Source organism: Vipera ursinii (assembly GCF_947247035.1).
Source record: "Vipera ursinii genome assembly, chromosome: Z".
NCBI lineage: Eukaryota > Metazoa > Chordata > Lepidosauria > Squamata > Viperidae > Vipera > Vipera ursinii.
In genome coordinates this window covers 122,065,582-122,083,801 of record NC_139517.1, presented here as the reverse complement: position 1 = coordinate 122,083,801, position 18,220 = coordinate 122,065,582, and positions in this window count along the sequence as shown.

Here is an 18,220-nt window from a genome sequence, read left to right as displayed (position 1 = left end):
TTTTTTTAACCCCATCTTTATTATTTTAAAAAATAAGGAGGTGAACATACCTAATTCTCCTTTCCCCTCCTATTTTCCCCACAACAATCCTGTAAAGTTGGTTGGGTTGAGATAGAGTGACTGGCCCAAAGACACCCAGCCAGCTTTCATGTCTAAGACCAAACTAGAACTCACCATCTCCTGGTTTCTCGCCACTAGCTTAGGAAATCATTAAGATACATCTCTTTCACCACCATTAAGCGATTTTGAGATCCTTGTCCATTTATTGCTCCTTTTTTTCTGTCCTTGCTTTAAATTCTATTACCTGCCTTGAAGTCTCAATGAATCGTATTAGACAATCAATAAATGGAAATTTTTAATACCCAGGGTCTGACTTTAGTCATCAAGGAAGGAGAAGTGCAATGAAACAGAAATTATCTATCTTTTTAAGACATATGACACCATGAAGGCAAAGCTTCACTGGGACAGTGAAGGGAATAGACAAAGATTCTTTATTACTGATGTGAATACATGAAACTGACACAAAAATCTGGGGCCATTATCATTCCACTACATTACATCCAAAATAAAAATAATAGCTATTAATTATAACCTAATTGGAAGGTGTCCCTTTATGATTTTGAATCAATAACTTTCAACCCCAAAGCTAAATTACAGTCTGAAACTACACATAATTTCAGCAGTACACAAAATCAAGATAAAATTTGTGTTAATTTCAGATTTTTTTTTAATCAAACCAAAAATATTCTGGCCAACAGAATGTTAGTTTTACAGAAACGTTTCAGAGGCTATGCTGAAATTTCAATCCCATAACAACATGTAAGTGGATCATTAAGCTTCTAGCCTAAAAACAAAAGCATCGTTACTTTCTATAAAGTAATTTCTTCTCAGAAACTTATCAGATATTTTCAGATGTACCTTTAGCCACGCCTTAAAAGGGGGGGAAGGAGCTGAAGCATTTACAAACTTTAGCAGAGATTTGGGGACATTTTAACAGGGTGAAAGCTAACAAACACTCTGGATTGGCTGCTGTGTTTGAACAATCCCCATAAAGTGAAAATGAGGCTGTTATTAAAACTTGGCATGCAAAAAGCACCTTGGCCATATTTAGAGTTGAAGGTTTCTTATCCCTGATCAAAGTCATAAACACTACAAAGCAAACACTGGAGTTTTATCCATCTGTCTGGTGCTTTAGGAGCCACTAATAGCGTCTCTAAGCTTATTTCCATCCTGCTCTATTGAATCAATAAAACAAATCTCTGGAGAATTCGAAAAGCTTCGGTGATACTGGTAATTCGAGATGCTAACAACAGAATGATTTCTTTAGAAATATATGTGTTCTTTTTGAATATTTTTGTTTTGTTTTTTTGTTAAAGGACTGTTTGGACTTTCTGCTTGCTCTATCCATCTCCCTTTTTTTTTTAAAGTACTTTTTTAAAATCAGTGTACAAAACTAAAAGGAAAAAAAAACCCACCAAATAAATAACAGACAAGAACATTTAGCATTTGTTTGTCTGCTGTCGTTTTTATGCCTTTATCAAGGTAATGATAAAACTGATGTTAATGAGCTCATGCAATGGTTATTTTTTGGGTATCAAACAAGCAGTTTCAAAACAAACCTGATTTGCTATAGTCTTAATGCAGGGGTGTCAAACTCAATTTCATTGAGGGCCGCATCAGCATTGCGCTGCCCTCAGGGGGCCGGGTGGGCATGGCCTACTGGGTGGGCGTGGCTAAAGTGCGTATGGCCTACTGGGTGGGCATGGCCAGCTCTACATCATTCGCATCAAGGGTGCCTATGGGGGCCTGGGCAGGAGTGGGACAGATCTGAGGGTCTCTGGGCCAGGGCCAAGGCAGTGGGGGCCGTTCCCTCACTGTTTCCAGGATGGGTTCGCAGGCTGCATGAAACCACTTCATGGGCCGGATCTGGCTCCCGGGCCTTGTGTTTGACATGTCTGTCTTAATGGGTCCACTGACTCTGTCTTTGTCGGAATGCAATTTCCTAAGCTTTGAGACCACAGTAAGGTATGCATGATCCTTTAGTGTTGACCCCATCTTTGGCTCGCTAATAAAAAAAATAGACAATTTAATTTAGTTATTAAGAAAAATTAAGGCACCGTTGCATTAGCACCATTGCAAGTAACTAAAAGTAAAAGACATGGTTCAGAATTGAGGCAGAATTATGTGACTGTATTGGAAGAGAGGAAGTAAAGTCACAATTGAGTTGAGTTTGAGTCAGCAGCTTTCAAATACAGGTAGTCCTCAGTTTACAACAGTTCACTTAGTGACTGTTCAAAGTTACAACAGGACTGAAAAAAAGTGACTTATGACCATTTTTCACACTTATGACCTTTGTAGCATCCCCATGAGCAAATAATCAAAATTCAGATGCTTGGCAACTGATTCATACTTATGGCTGTTGCTATGTCCTAAGGTCATGTGATCCTCTTTTTATGACCTAAATCAATGGGAAAGCCAGATTCACTTAACAACTGGGTTGCTAACTTATCAACTTGCAGTGATTCACTTAACTGTGGCAAGAAAGGTCGTAAAATGGGGCAAAGGTCACTTAACAAAATGTCTCACTTGACAACATAAATTTTTGGTTCAATTGTGGTTGTAGGTTGAGGATTACCTGTAGTCAAGATGGTAATTGTGACCATAGGATCAAAGCAATGCCCATTTTATATGTGTGTCAACATACCACACATGCACAAAAGGTTTTCAATCTCTCCAGGACCTGAACTTACAATTCTAAAATCAGCCTGCTTTTTCCCTTCACTTTCATGAAAGTTGGTTGGCCTTTAAACTGGGGTTGAAATAATTATTTGTTTTGCAAGTTAGTTGAAGAGTCTGGCTATTCCATCCAACACCTGTTCTATTTTCATTGTGGACATATGCCTTTTTAATTGTAAGGTAAACGTAAAGGTTCCCCCGCACATGCGTGCTAGTCATTTCCGACTCTAGGGGCCGGTGCTCATCTCCGTTTCAAAGCCGAAGAGCCAGCGCTTGTCCGAGGACGTCTCCATGGTCATGTGGCCTGCATGACTAGACACCAAAGGCGCACGGAACGCTGTTACCTTCCCACCGTAGTGGTCCCTATTTTTCTACTTGCATTTTTACGTGCTTTCGAACTGCTAGGTTGGCAGAAGCTGGGACGAGTAACAGGCGCTCACTCTGTTACGCGGCACTCGGGATTCGAACCGCCAAACTGCCGACCTTCTGATCGACAAGCTCAGCGTCCTAACCCACTGAGCCACCGCGTCCCTTGTTTTTTAATTGTACTAGAGGAATTATTTCATTAAGTATAGCTGTTGCATTTGATTGTTCTCATTTGTTGATATTGCCTTACTGGGGTAGCTGTTAAGCTGTGGGTTAAACATTATCAGATGGAATTCTGTACTTATGATATTTTTCTACTTTTTATTATCCCTTGATAAAGGTCTGTAATAAACCAACACACAAATCAGTATTTCCCAATGGTTCCCCTCCTAAATATTACCCAGGCGTAATCCTGCTTAGCTATCTAGACTAGTGTTTCTCCAAAGAAGAACCTAAAGATTTGGAATTACTTTTGTCATCTGTATTTCAGTTGATTCAATCTTGTTTTCTGGCAAAATGAGAAACTCCATTTGTGGAGTGTTATGTATTGGGCTTAGTTGTAACACCATGTGGTTAGCTGGAGCAGCTAATGACTCTCCAGCAGCTCAGACTCCCTGTCTCCAGAGCTGCTATTGGCTGCCCCTAGGCGGCAATGGGTTGCTTCAAACCTATTGACTGCCACCTAGGGGCCAGGCTATAAATTGCTGCAAGCTGCAGCCCAATTCTCAGTTCAGATCCTGCAAGCAATAAAACATGATCTTTGTTGAACTCACTTGCCTCATCTCCTTTCCTGCACAAAGAATTCACTACACAACACAGAGTATGCTGGTTTAGTCCATTTGCCAACAGCATTTTGCACATAGCTTTGGGTCTTTTCACTTTTTCCTTTGTGGGTTATCCTTATCTCGAGAATCATTCAAGACTCACAGGAAGATTATTTTTGGTTCTTTAGGAACACTGCAAGCTGAAACAGCCGCCATTGGATTTTCAAGGAAAGACACTTTGGGCTAAGCATATTCTGCAGTGCTGCTAAAAGTAATTCCTGACATGACAGAGATATTGAGGGTGAAAACAGCTCAGTTGGAACAAACCTCTTAATTGTATGGAAGGCAACTTCTGTGGCCTTTTGCTTACCAAGAAGAGCTGAAATCCCTAATGTCATGAAATACATAGCGTGAAGGAAGTGAGAATCTTAATTACTATTTTGCTACCATGTATCAATACGTAAGAGGGACGCGGTGGCTCAATGGGTTAGGACACTGAGCTTGTCGATCAGAAGGTCGGCAGTTTGGCGGTTCGAATCCCGAGTGCCGCGTAACAGTGAGCGCCTGTTACTCGTCCCAGCTTCTGCCAACCTAGCAGTTCGAAAGCACGTAAAAATGCAAGTAGAAAAATAGGGACCACTAAGGTGGGAAGGTAACAGCGTTCCGTGCGCCTTTGGCGTCTAGTCATGCCGGCCACATGACCACGGAGACGTCCTCGGACAAGCGCTGGCTCTTTGGCTTTGAAACGGAGATGAGCACCGGCCCCTAGAGTCGGAAACGACTAGCACGCATGTGCGGGGGAACCTTTACCTTTACCTTATCAATAGGTAAAGAAAATAACATGAATACTGAGGACAAAAATAACACCTGTTTGCAGGTACAAATATATATCTGATTTAGCACCTTACCTTCGATCTGCACTTAACATTCTTTCTCATTCCTTTGCCACTTAATCATATATTAATGGCCATCCTCGTAAGGTAGAGCCTGACCTGAAATTGTAGAAAAGCTAATAATTGACCAGTTTGTGCTATCATAATATTTGATCTATTCTCTCTCACTTTTTGTATAAAAGAAACTCCCAGAATACAGTACTCCTTACTATGAGGGCTGTCTTGTAAATCTTGCTAAATATTAAAGTAAAACATTTAATCACTGAGTAATTTTGGAGTTGGTCATTCTCCTAATCTACTCCCAGTGCAGGGGGGAATTCTTGGGAAAAGCTTGAAGAGAGGGAGGGGGAATATTGTTATCCAGAAGCCTAAAAGTTTGCAATAAAGTTAGGCAGGATAGGAAAAACACAGGTCACTGAATATACAGGTCAACTCAGGTCAAAGAGGCTCAATCTGATAAGCTGTCAGAAAGCTGGATGAGGAACTGGTGAATAAAATAGCATAAACAAATGTATGCTTTAAACATTTTAAACACTAAATCCGGCATTGAATTTTAGTAAGGTAAAAGGTGAAGATATATTCAGTACATCAGAAACACAACTGGGAAACAGTAAAAGAAGTATGTCATGCCTGAAAAATGGAGGTATACCACTATTCATCCGCCCGCCCGTCCGTCCAATTTCTGATATTCTATAAGGTTTTAAGAGCCATTTGTTGTAGTGAGTAAGGTGCTGGCATAAGAACTAGGAGACCGTGAGTTCTAGTCTTACTTTAGACATGAAAAACTGACTGGGGAATTAGGGCCAATCACCAGGAGACTGTGAGTTCTAGTCTTGTCTGAACCCAGCTGGGTGACTTTGGGTCAAATACTAGGAGATGGTTAGTTATAGTCCCACATTAGACATGAAAAATACCTGAATAATAGAGCTGGAAGGGACCAACTTTTTCTAGTCCAACCCCCTGCTCAAGCAGGAAGCCCCATACCATTTTAGACAAATGGTTGTCCAATTTCTTCTTGAAAACCTCCAGTGTTGGAGTACTTGTTGGAGGCAAGTCGTTGCACTGTTAGGAAGTTTCTCCTTAGTTCTAGGTTGCTTCTCTCCTTGACTAGTTTCCATCCGTTGCTTCTTGTCCTGTCTTCAGGTGCTTTGGAGAATAGCTTGACTCCCTCTTCTTTGGGGCAGCCCCTGAGATATTGGAAGACTGCTATCATGTCACCCCTAGTCCTTCTCTTCATTAAACTAGACATACCCAATTTCTGGAACCATTTTTACATGTTTTGGCCTCCAGTCCTCTAATCATCTTTGTTGTTTTTCTCTGCACTTTTTTTTAAAGTCTCAACATTTTTTACATTGTAGTGTCCACAACTGAATACAATATTCCAAGTGTGGTCTTATCAAGGCATTATAAAATGGTAACTAACACTACATGATCTTGATTCTACCTGCTAATGCACCTAGGAATATTATTTTTGGCTCTGTAGTAACAATGCTGGCAGAAACAGCCTCCATTGGATTTCTAAGGAAGACACTTTGGACTAAAAAGATGGCAGCTCTATCAACACTGTGGCTGCTAAAAGGAATTCATGACATGGGCAGAGACACCAAGAGAGAAAACAGGTCAGTTGGAACACATGTTGAATCCTAGTCCAGCCTTAGGCATGATAGTTGGTTGAGGGACTTTTGCCAGCAACTCAACTCACAGGATTGTTGTTGTGGATAAAATAAAAGGAGAGCAAGGAGTATTATGCATATTCATTGCCTTGAGTTACTTATCAAGTTATAAAGATGAGATAAAAAAAGTCTAATAAATGAAGTAAATAAAGATTTCAATAACCTGGATATTTGCTTGCAGCACAAAATCAATGTCATGAATACCCTGAAAATAATTTGTATGTGAGCTTCCTTCAACAACACAGGTGGGGGATTATTATTCCTGGCTGATGCATGTGCCTTAAAATGCCCCCAATTTTCCAACTTATTTACCAATAAGTTCAATCTTGGGAACTTTAGGGGAAAATTCCTTTTGGACCTTGTAGAGAGTTCAGCCGTTCATCTCAAGGGCCCTTCAGCCGTTCATCTCAAGGGTCTGATGTTGTTGCTCAAGAGAGGTATTTTGTTCAGGGCTTTCCAAATCTGGCAACTTTAAGACTTGTGGACTTCAACTGCCAGAATTGGCTGGCTGAGGAATTCTGGGAGTTGAAATCTAGAAGTCTTAAAGTTGCCAAGTTTGGAAACCCCTGCCCTGTTTCAACGTTATGAAGCACTGAGAAGGAACTGGTGACTTCTGGGCCAAAGATCTGTCAAGGGTAGGAGTGGGGAACCTTGGCTCTTTTCTGACTGGTGGACTTCAACTCCCAGAATTCCTGAGCCAGCCATGCTGATGGGAGAGGGAGAGGTTTCCAAGCTGAGCTATGCTGTCTCAGGAATTCTGGGAGTTGAGGTCTACAAGTCATGAAGGGGGTCATAGTTTCCCCATGCTGGCTCAGGAATTCTGGGAGTTGAAGTCCACGAGTCATAAAAGAGCCAAGTCATAAAAGAATCTAGGGATTCTTAATTGGTTTGCTCAGATTTTCTTCTGTTCCGAGAATAATTTTTCCAGTCCAAATGCAAGAAAACTGATTTGAGAAAGTAGGTAAAAAAATTTATGGAGGATTCCTCTAAAATCTCTCTCCATACCATGACTAGGCATGGAAAAAATGAAGACAGGGATTTCATGATCGTAATTTTTATTATACTTTTCTAAAACATCTAAGAGATTTACCAAGCAGATAAAAAACAAACATACTTGGGACTCCTCCCTCTCTCTTACAAGCAGAATCAACTGTTCTTTTCCACAGGAATTTCTCAAGAATAACTGTTGAAGGTTTTTTTCAGGTTCATCTTTTGTCTAATTTGGTAGAATCACAACGAAGCTCCATCAAGTGGACACTACTGGAGTTACTATGCATCAGGTGGCAAAATCAGGCTCATAAGCAGTATTGTTAAGTGATTTATTCTTTTCTTAGGTTTAAAATTTGCACTTCTTCCAGATGCTCACAATACAATAGCTTTTCTGCACAATAGCAACAACTTTGTAAAGTAATGGGCTGAAAGTCAAGCTTCGTTTTGAGAAAAACCTGGGTCTCTCATTTCCTCGACTGACACCTTAATCCCTGTTCCCCCCCACCCCAACCAAAATCACAAGTAATTATTTGGTCAGTTGTTATAAATATATTCTGATTACCAAATTAAAGATTAAAGACCCATTTCAGAACTATTGCTATCAAAATGGACAGCGATGCCCTTTCAAGACTACCACGAGTTATGATCTTTAATGGTCATGGAGGTCAGACAGCCATGTCACACGACCAACCTGGTTTGATGACTTTTTTGCAGCAGTTGTTAAGCAAATTACGTGATTGTTAACCAAATTCATAATTGTTAAACAGATCCGTGGTTGCTAAGTGAATACGGTAGCTATTAAGCAAACCAGTGGTTTGCTATGGGTGCAGTTTTGCTGAAAACTGTTATAAAACATGGCCACATGGTCACCGGATGTTACAAACAGCAGTAATGCTGAAATAGTATAGGATTTCCAGCCTGAGCAGGGGGTTGGACTAGAAGACCTCCAAGGTCCCTTCCAACTCTATTATTATTATTATAAAACTTTTGTTCATTAAACATGAAACTCAGTCAACTGAATACTCAAATTGACTGGCACTAATGGTTGACAAGGGATGCGGTGGCTCAGTGGGTTAGGACGCTGAGCTTGTCGATCAGAAGGTCGGCAGTTTGGTGGGTCGAATCCCGAGTGCCGCGTAACAGAGTGAGCGCCTGTTACTCGTCCCAGCTCTTGCCAACCTAGCAGTTCGAAAGCACGTAAAAATGCAAGTAGAAAAATAGGGACCACTACGGTGGGAAGGTAACAGCGTTCCGTGCGCCTTTGGTGTCTAGTCATGCCGGCCACATGACCACGGAGACGTCCTCAGACAAGCGCTGGCTCTTCGGCTTTGAAACGGAGATGAGCACCGGCCCCTAGAGTTGGAAACGACTAGCACGCATGTGCGAGGGAACCTTTACCTTTACCTTTAATGGTTGACATGGGTTGCTGCCAGCATCCTAGGTATCAACCAGGTATCTCCTTAAAATGTAAAATCTTCCGAGTTGTTGTTTTTGTCATCGTCGTCGTCGTCATCATCATCATCATCCTGGTTGCCAAGCACTCAAAGGTTCGCGTCCCACCAGGCTCAAGGTTGACTCAGCCTTCCATCCTTCCGATGTAGGTAAAATGAGGACCCAGATTGTTGGGGGCAATAAGCTGACTTTGTAATAATGCCGCTTGAGATGGGGCCGAAAGCCCTAATAAGCAGGCATATACATAGAATGAAGGCTATTGCTAAGCACATTGATTTGTGCTTCTTAGATTGTAAGCCGCCCTGAGTCTTCGGAGAAGGGCAGGATATAAATGGGATTTTTTTAAAAAAAGTGAGGTCATGTATTCCATAATTTTCCTCATTTCCTCAATTGTGCCTTTCATGGTTTTAATTCCTAAAACCCTATATAATGTGTCTCTGGAGTAACCAACCCTACTGGTGACCTCGTCCACATGGATTTCCCAGAACAGTCATTGGGAGGAGAGATGCGTAGGAAATGTCTCCCTTGAGAGTTTGTATTGTAGACTAGAAGGTGAAACATCTCCCTGGCGACTCTTGTGCTTTGAAACACTTCTGGCTCCCAGAAGTGCCCCTGGCTGCTTTTCATAAGGAGGGAAAGATGATTGTGTTTAGGTTAGGGTTTTTAATCTTAGCAATGATGTCAGGAAAGCACATGTGGTGCAGGGTTTAAAAACGTTGGACTAGGAACAGGAAAATTTGGGTTCTAGTCCTCCCTTAATCAGGAAGCCAGCTAGATGACACTGAATTTTCAGCCCGAGAAAGAAAGTCCTGGCAATCACTTCTGAAAACTCTGCCAAGAAAATGTTATGGTCCTTGTAGTTGCTGGGAATCAAGGTTGATTCAAGGATCATAACAAATAACGGCGGCCAGCCTTTTTAGTTGGAACCTGATATTATCTGTTGGAGCTTGTAGGTCTTGGTAAGTATGTTGTTTTATTTATTTTTGTTTATTTAGATTAGATTTAGATTTAGATTTTATTAGATTTATATACTGCCCTTTCCCGAAGGACTCAGGGCGGTTTACAGGGCATTTTAAAATCATACCAATACAAAATACAAAGTTAAAAGAGAATTAAAAGATTAAATTATCCCTGAAAATAAAACCCCAGTTAAAATTCTCAGCCTGGGTCAGAGAGCTCAAAGAGCCAAGTCTTCAGGTCCCGGCGGAATGAACGCAGGTCAGGGGCAGTCCTGAGCTCCACGGGAAGCTGGTTCCAGAGGGCAGGTGCACCCACAGAAAAGGCCCTCTCCCTGGGTGTTATCCGCCGGCAATCTTTTACCGGCGGCACCCTGAGAAGACCCTCCCTCTGCGAGCGCACTGGACAAAGGGAACTTGATGCTGGCAGCAGGTGTTCCCTCAAATATCCTGGACCCAAGCCATTTAGGGCTTTATAGGTCATTACCAGCACCTTGAATCTCACCCGGAGGGCAACCAGAAGCCAATGCAGCTCACGGAGTAGAGGTGTTACATGGGAGTATCGGGAAACCCCCATCACAACTCGTGCGGCCGCATTCTGCACCAGTTGAAGCCTCCGAGTGGTCCTCAAGGGCAGCCCCATGTAGAGAGCGTTGCAGTAGTCTAAACGGGAGGTCACGAGCGCATGAGTGACTGTGCGTAGGGCATCATCATTTATTAAACAGATGAATATAGCTGCCCAACTCACACACAGTGTTGCTATTTTATTGGTTTTGTGTGTATACACACACACACACACACACAGAGAGAGAGAGAGAGAGAGAGAGAGAGAGAGAGAGAGAGAGAGAGAGATTTAATAAGTAAGCAAGCCATTCTGAGGAACAGAAAAGCATCATATTTTAATTTGTGTGATTTTATCTATTGGCAGATATCATGGGATTCTAAAAATGGAGCAAAAATATCAATTGCAAAATAACAAAGCAAAAATGACATTGGTAGAAAACCATCCCTTTTCTACCTTTATTTTGAATACAGTGATGATGTTAATTGCCTATATTTTAAATTCCACAAAGCTATGGAGAAAGTCTGAGTATTAATGAAGTTATACAAATTGGCATTCCTATAATTTTCTATCTTTGGGAGGAGGAGGAGGAGGAGGAGAAGGCTACCCACATCTAATTCTCAACAATATTATGGACCAGTTATTATTATTATTATTATTTAAATTTATATACCGCCCTATTCCCGTAGGACTCAGGGCAGTTTACAGGGAGAATTAAAATACATAGCATACAAATACATGAGCATATCTCCTCATATTCCAATCTTCTATAACTTCTGTTATTTTAATGCTCTGGCTGGTGCTGATTTTGATGTTGTCTAGCCACTATATTTCCCTAATCCTTTCGATCAGATGTTTCCAGCCTTGTTTGGTTTTTGAAAGGAGAGTGGAGCCATCAGCATTTTGAAGATTGTTGATGTCATTTCTTTCAATTTTTTCTCTGATTTTTGATTCTTCAAGATCCTGCTACTTTATTGTCAGATGGTTTTGGAGATCCATCTAGTGAAGGCATGGAGAATTACATCTGGCCAAAAAAGAAAGAGAGGGTATATGGGGGGTGGGGGGGTTGCGTTTGAGAAAATCCAACAATATCAGTGTCAACAAAGAGAGCCAAATCCTCTTTTCCTGAACTTCACTCCTTCTAAACTTCCTTTCTTGTGTTGCTGTGTTGTTGTTTTTTAAATTTTAGTTATCTCCTATTCTAGTGGTTAGTTTGAAAGAAGTTCCATTAGGCCACAGCCTCTTTAAAGAAAGTATTGGAAACTAGGAGACTGTGAGTTCTAGTTCCACCTTAGACATGGAAGCTGAACTGGATGGGTTTGGACCAATCATTCTCACTCTCAGCCCAAACCACTTCATGGGGTTGTTGTTGTAAGGAAAAGGAAGAGGAAGAAGGAGTATTGTGAATGTTTCCCCCCCCCCCCGAGTTATTTATAAAGGTGAGATAAAAATCAAATAAATAAATAAATATCTTCTGTATCAGTGTTTAATGGAGATTATTTTTAAAAGGATCTTGTTGCAACTTCTGTTAAACATATGTCATATGACTGTTCAATTGATGAGTCAAAAGTGTACATACTGTGTGTGTGTGTATTGTATAAGCAGAAGTTATAGGAAGACTATAATGAAGTCCTCATTATCTCTTTGGAAGAAAGTTGAGATCTAAATCAAATAAACACAAAAGAAAGTAAGTTATTAAAATAGATATATGGGCCGAATTTTAATGGAATAAGATCAGGAAACTCTATGTCAGCAATATCGTTGGGTGGATGTCACAGGTAGTCATCAACGTACAACTGGTCGCTGAGCAACCATTCAAAGTTATGACAGACCTACTAGGGTTTATTTACAACCCGGATTCAAAGTTCTAGACATCAAGGCCCCCCTCAGTTATGTGACTGAGCTTTAGGTGCTGGTTTCAGTGGCGTAGCGTGGGGGGTGCAGGGGGGGCCGGCCGCACCGGGCGCAACATCTGGGGGGGGCGCGCTCGACGGCGCCAGGATCCGGCAGGGCGGAGGCACCGGAGCCCCAGCCGGGAAGGGCCTGACGCCCCACGGCACGCCACACACACACACAAACACACAACCACACAGCGTGACTCCTCCTTCGGGCCGCTCTGCCTTCGCTCCGGCGCTGGACGGAAGCCTTCTCTCCCTCCTCCCCCCCGCAAAGGAGAAGGCGGAGCCTGAGTGTGCACAGAGCGCGGCCCTCCTGCAAGCCCGGGGCTCCGCTGCGGAGGCTCTCCCAAGGCGCTCCCGGGGTTGCCAAAGGCGGGGGGGGGCGCAGTGGGGCTTGAAAGAGGGTGGATTTCCCGCGGGGGGAGGATCGCTGCAGTGTCTCTCCGGGGGTCCCTGCTCTGGAACGAAAGCTGCGTCGGCAGGTTGCCGATCCAACCGTGCATCGGCGATCGGGACCGCCCCCCCCCGACACACGTCACCAGCAGCGAGAGTTTCCAGCCAGGCCGGCGAATCTTTGGGGTGAGGTGCCAAAGAGAAGGAGGCAGCTTGGCTTGGATAAGCAGCGTCTGGGCAGAAAATGAGTCGGGCGCCGCAGCAAGTATGAATTCCTGGGGTTCAGCCTAAGCAGGCAAAGCTGCAGGGTGGGTTGGTTGGCTTTTCCGGCTTTGGAATAACCTTGGGAAGCTGAGGCATTGTAAGTTGGAAGTCATTGTTTGTTGCCTAACATGTTGGGTCACCCCACACCACATGCTAAGCCATAAACCGTGGTTGGTATCCAGGGTTTAGGACAAGATGGAGAAAACTAGCCAATTGTGGGATCATAAATCTTGATGAAGCCCATCATCGCTCCATGTGATGTATGCACTCAATCTACAAACGTAGTCCAAGCCTATTCACATCTGTTGTGAGGTCATTCTCTCGTGGGGTTTATCCTGACGTCCACTAAGAGTGGAACAAACATGCCCCATTAACCATTTTCAACGCCATGTTCTCTCTTTGTCTCATCCTAAATCACAGCTGAGGCACCTTAAAGTTGCCTTGTTTCAGTGTTAAACTAGCATTTTCCCTCTTCTCCAGAGACCCTTTTTTGTCTTGAACCTAACTCAGGGGTAGGCAACCTTGGCTCTTTTATGACTCATGGACTTCAACTCCCAGAATTCCTGAGCTAGTGGAAGAGACTTGAATGCTAAAATCCACAGGTTAGGGGGCGCAAATTACTTGCCTTGCCCCGGGTGCTGACAACCCACGCTACGCCACTGGCTGGTTTGCAGTGGGCCAATGGCCACATGACCTCATTTTATGACAGTTTTACTCAAACCTGACATTTACTTCCAATTTTTGACAAAACCACACACACAGTGAACCAATGGTTCACTTAACAACCATGACATTCACTTAATGACTACTGCAAAATTTTTGTAAAATTGAGTCAGTGACATGACAAATCCTTTTTACAGCCGTCATGACTTACTTTATTATTATTGTAAGTTAAGGAGTACTTGTAGTTGACAAAACTATTCTTCAAGGATGGCTCTGCTTTTAGATATGCAACATTTCCCTCCATGAAGATCTGGTCTTAAATTCCCTTTTTTTGGACAAGTTCAGCCATTAGAATTGTCACTTTTAGCAGAGAAATATTGCTGTTATTAAGGACAATATATTGCAACATGGCTTGCTTTTTCTTTTCAAATCATAATATCAGATGCTGTTTGGGCTTCAGCAAATAAACATTCACTGGCATAGATCTCTCATTACATTTGCCAGGTCGATAAGAGACAACTGGAACTTTGAAATGTTTTCCTAGCTAGGAACTCTGCTAAAGGTTAAGTGGGAATGATCATAGAGGGAAAGGCAGAATTGGACGCTGAAAAATGGTTTGATTTATATTAAATCTCACTATATTTTCAATTTCATATGCTTTGGAACTGGGAACAAGAGTACTAAATATCACATTTTTTCTGAGGAATGGTGGCCCTTTAAACAAGATTAGGGTTCTTTCCAAACTCAGTTAATGTATGTGGAAATGTGACTAACAGTCTTGATTAAAAGTGATCAAAAACAATTTTCAAAGATGGAACAATCGCAAGATGTCCTCTGTTTGACTTTTTGGCACTTTTTTTAATGAAGAGGATATATATTAATCCAAAAGAACTTTACACATGTATACAGTGGAGAGATATTTGGATGGAAGAGTCAAAGGAGTCACGATGATGTCTGTGATAACACAATCAAAACCCAACCATTATTAACATGTGAGTTGTGTGCACTGCAGGTAAAAAGGGAGTTGGAGCTACAATTATGAAAGTATGGCCATTATTTTGCTTGTGAACCCTCACCTCTCCACAGAAATCTCTCTACCATGTTTCCTGCACGTTTATTATTGGTTACCAATGGAAGTATAGATAGTCCTTGACTTATGACAATTAAGGCCAACATTTCCATTGCTAAGCAAGGCAATTTTCAATACTTTTTGTCCTATATTATGACCTTTCTTGCCAAAGTTATTAATTAAATAAGTGCAGTTGTTAAGTGAATCATACGGTAATTAAGTGCATCTGGCTTTCCCCATCAATTTTACTTGTTGGAAGCTGGCTAGGAAGGTTGCAAATGGTGATCTTGGGACAGTGCAACTGTCATAAATACATGCCAATTGCCAAACACCCAAATTTTGATCATGTGGATGCTGCAAGTCATAAGTATGAAAACCAGTCGTAAATCACTGTTTTCAGTGCCATTGTAATTTTGAACGCTCACTAAACAAATTGTGGTAAGTCAAGGATTATCTATATTTTGACACCAAAAAATCTTAATGCAAGTTCATATTTTAAGAAAGATCCACTACTGCAAACAATGAAATATAGTAAAAACTGTTATGTACTGGGCTCTTGTGAAATACCACTTGGGTTGCTGGAGCAGCTAATGGCTCTCCAGCAACCCAGACTACAAGTCTCCTGTGCTGCGGCAATGGTTGATTCAAACCTACTGGCTGCCGCCTAGGGGCTAGACCAGGAGTCGGCAACCTGAAAAAGGAAGAGAGCCACTGGGAACCGGTTCCATCACACATAAAAAAAGTGGGAGCCGCGTGCGTGTGTCCATGCACGCACATGCGCAAAAAAACATTTCGCGCATGTGCAAAACGTTTTTTTCTTGTGCATGCGTAGACGCGCCCGGCTGCCATTTTTTTATGTGTGATGGAACCGGTTCCCGGTTGCGCGACGGCGACGGCCCGTTTGCAGAGCTACCGCCTTCGGCAGCCTGCAAACGTGCCGCGACAGCTTTCCCAAAGAGCGGCGCCGCTGCCCGTTCGCGTGGAGGTGCGCGCGCACCTCTCCAAAGGTTTGGGGAGGTGCGCGCACACCTATGGTTGTTCGGAGAGGTGCACACGCACCTCTCGGAATGGGCAGCGGCGCCGCTTGTTGGGAAAGCTGCCACGGCCCGTCTGCAGAGCTGCCGCTTTCGGCAGCCTGCAAACGTGCCGCGGCAGCTTTCCCAAAGAGCGGCGCCGCTGCCCGTTCGCGCAGAGGTGCGCGCGCACCCCTCCAAAGGTTTGGCGAGGTGTGCGAACACCTCCACCCATTCGGAGAGGTGCACGCACACCTCTCCAAATGGGCGGTGCCACTCTCCATTTGGAGAGGTGCGTGCGCACCACTGCCCGTTCGAAGAGGTGCGTGCGCACCGGGCGGCTGGGAGCCGGAGGAGACGGCTCAAAGAGCCACATGCGGCTCCGGAGCTGCGGGTTGCTGACCCGTGGACTAGACTATATATTGCGGCTAATTGCAGGCATTTCCCCCAGTATAGTTCCAGCACAAAATAAACAATGAGTTACCCTGTACTCCGTTCCGCATCTTCATTCCTGCGCTAAAGAACCCGCCATTTAACAAAAACAAACTAGCTAAAATACAAAACATAGAGTAAGTGGTTGTAACCTCACAGTTTTTTTTTATTGAAAAGTTTTAACATACAGTTTATCTTTAACAGTCCCCCCTCCCCCTCCCTTCTCCCTCCCCCCCCTACCTCTCCCCCCTCCCCCCCTCCCCCCCGACTTCCCAGAGCTAAATACAAGGTATATATAAAAAAACAATCATAAACAACCATATACTAACAACCATAAACTCTAAAATCCATCACTCTCTAGCTTATATAGGATAGGACAAACCTTAGTAATATTAAATATATAGAGAGAAACTAAAATAGAAAAAGAAAAAAAGAGAGAAGACTTATTCAAATGCTACATGAAGCTTCTTAACCCTATACTTGTTCTGGATAAACTCAATCCATTTTCTCCATTCCATAATATAACGTTCTTGCGAGTGATCTTTCAAGTAAGCCGAAATCTTCGCCATCTCTGCCAGGTCAGAGACCTTTAAAGTCCACTCTTCTATGGTCGGCAGTTCCTCTTTCTTCCAATACTGACCTATTAAGAGTCTTGCTGCCGTAATTAAATTTAACATCAATTTAGTGTCCACAACTGTAGCATCCGTAATTATTCCCAACAAGAAAAGTTGCGGACAAAACTTTATCCTTTGCTTAAAAATCTTCTGCATATTCCACCAAATTTTTATCCAAAAAACCTTGATCTTTTTACAAGTCCACCATACATGAAAATATGTTGCATCTTCATCACCACATCTCCAGCATTTAGGCTGATAATTCGGATACATACTTGCAAGCTTTTTAGGATCTAAATGCCATCTATAAAACATTTTATAAAAGTTCTCTCTTAAGTTTTGAGCTTGTGTAAATTTTACGTTCCTCACCCAAATCTTTTCCCACATGTCCATTGTGATAACTTCCTGAATGTTTTGGGCCCATTTTATCATACAATCCTTAACAAGTTCTGTTTCTGAATCAATCTCTATCAATGCAAGATATATCCGTTTAATATGTGCTGGTCCCTGATTTCTAATTTGCTTTATCAGATTTTCATCAGTCATTGTAAAACCATTTTTCTGATCTTCTTTCCACCTGGCCCGTAGCTGAGTATATTGAAACCAATTTTGAACAATCTTCTCGTCTCGCAAGAGACTATATGGCTTCAAACACCAAGCATTTCTTTCCAAGCTTAGAATCTCCTTGTACGTAGTCACATCATGTTTGAAACCAGCATGTATATTTTCTATTGCGTGTTTTGGAATTGCCCACAATGGCATCTTACAATCTAACTTATGTCTGTACTTCTTCCAAACTCTCAGCAATGCCTGTCTTAAAATATGCACTCTAAACACATTATCTACCTTCTTATCATACAACAAATATGCATGCCAGCCAAACAGCAAGTTGTGGCCCTCAAGATTTAATAATCTCTCTTGTGTCAAATTAATCCAATCACTTATACCTGCTAACGCAGCAGCTGCATAATATAATTTAAGATTAGGCATTTTAAGACCACCTCTTTCACGAGTATCCTGCATAATCTTAAGTTTAACTCGTGGCCTTTTCCCTGCCCAAACAAATTTGTTGATACCTCTCTGCCATTCCTCCAAATTAGAATCTTTCTTAAGAACCGATATCATTTGAAATAAAAATAAAAATTTAGGCAGGACATTCATTTTTACTGCTGCAATTCGCCCCAACAAAGACAATTGCAGTTTTTCCCAACTCTCCATTTCTTTTTGGATTTTTCCCCATAATTTTTCATAGTTATTTTTATATAATTTTGTATTAGAGGGCGACAAAAACACCCCCAAATATTTAACCCTTTTGACAATCTCAAATCCAGTTAACCCTTCTAAAAGGGCCTTTTGCGATGCTGTCATGTTTTTAGCCAAAATTTTAGTTTTCTGTACATTAACTTTAAATCCAGAAACCTTCCCATAATAACCTCACAGTTTGAGCAACTATTTTTCTTGTTCCAATTTGAAACTATTGGT